The following is a 1,589-nucleotide window of genomic DNA, read 5'->3' on the forward strand; positions in this document are numbered from 1 at the left end:
AAAAAAAAAGAAAAGAAAAAGGAAACTATTCCAGGATTCCGGAATTTGATGAAGCCTGAACTTTTTAAAAATTTCCATAAATATTCCTTTGGTGTGGGCATTACGATAAAATTCCATCCTTTGTCCTTGGGAATGCCTGTTTATTTATCCATCAAAAATGGGAGTAGAACAATACAGAACATTTCTTACAATCCCAGGGGAACTCCTGACATTCCATATAAAAAAAAAAGGAGAGTGAAGGAAATAAAATAAAAATCAATGCATCCCATTGTGCTTCCTGGAAAAATATGGTGGGAACTGGGTAAATACCAAAAAAAATTGTCTGGAGCAGCCTCAGAGTGGAATCCCTGGAGATCTCCAGGGCCATGGATCCACTCRGAACATTTGAGGCATTTTGGGATAACGGAAGGGGCCCTGCCCATGGATGAGGCTGCAATGGGATGGGATTTAAGGTCCTTCCAACCCCAACCATTCCATGATTCCATGCAATGCATCAGGTCTATGTTCCCAAGGCAAAGGCAGGATGTCCGTCTCCAGTGTTCCTCATCCCACACTAGAGGGAGATCAAACCACATTTTTCCAGCAAATTCCACTTTTCTCCCTGCAAATCCAATTTTTTCCCAGCAAATCCCACTTCTTTACCCAGCAAATCCCACACTTTTCCCAACAAATCCCACATTTTCTCCCAGCAAACCCCACATTTTCCCAACAAATCTCACTTTTATTCCCCAGTAAATCCCTGGTGTTTAAACCTCCCACACCCCCCAAAAAAAAAAAAAAAAAAAAAAAAAATCCAGGTTTAATTCCAAGAAACAAGGGAAATAAAATCTTTGGATAAACTCCTTTGGCTCATCCCAAACCTCAGCACAAATTCCCATTTTTCTTGTGACCCAGGCAAAGCAGCTTTAATTCCCGGAGCCAATTCCCAAAGGAAAACTTTTCCTGCTCCAAAACTTCCTAAAACGGGGAAATCCAACCAAAAAGGAGATCTTCCTCTTTTCCACATGGAGAAAACCCATGGAAAGCAGGATTGGAGGAACAAGAATTTGGGATTCATTTCCCATTCCCTGTGGGGTCAAACTGGAAAAGCTCAGCTGGAAAAGCCTCGGCCACTTTTATGGCGAAGAAGAAATGAGGGATTGAACATTTTGGTGGGATTTCAGCTGAGCATAAATCTTTATTCCTGCTGGGATATTTTATCACTGTTATATCCCTGTCCAAAAGCATAAAAACCTGGGGAAAAAGCACCTAAAATCATAAAAAAAAAACCTGCAAAAACTGAAAAAAAAATCATAAAAATCTGGGGAAAAAACCCATAAAATCATGAAAATCTGGAAAAAAACCCACATAAAAATCATAAAAACTCAGAAAAAAATCACCAAAAAAAAATCATAAAAAACTGGGAAAACTGCAAAAAATCATAAAAATCTGGGAAAACCACATGAAATCATAAAAGCTTGGAAATAACACCTAAAATCATAAAAACCTGGGRAAAAAACCCACCTAAAATCTTAAAAACCTGGGGGAAAAAAACTACCTAAAATAATTTTAAAAAATCTGGAAAAAATACAAAAAAAGTAACCTGGGGG

General features: G+C 38.3%; 1 protein-coding gene across 1 annotated transcript in view; it reads right to left on the reverse strand.

Moving 5' to 3' along the window:
• Nucleotides 1-1,589, reverse strand: part of ALS2CL (ALS2 C-terminal like) — a 38,400-nt gene that overhangs the window by 24,765 nt on the left and 12,046 nt on the right. The gene's annotated exons all lie outside the window — the stretch shown is intronic.

Source organism: Malurus melanocephalus, unplaced genomic scaffold (assembly GCF_030028575.1).
Source record: "Malurus melanocephalus ecotype Western Australia unplaced genomic scaffold, MMel_1.1 scaffold_86, whole genome shotgun sequence".
NCBI classification, from domain to species: domain Eukaryota; kingdom Metazoa; phylum Chordata; class Aves; order Passeriformes; family Maluridae; genus Malurus; species Malurus melanocephalus.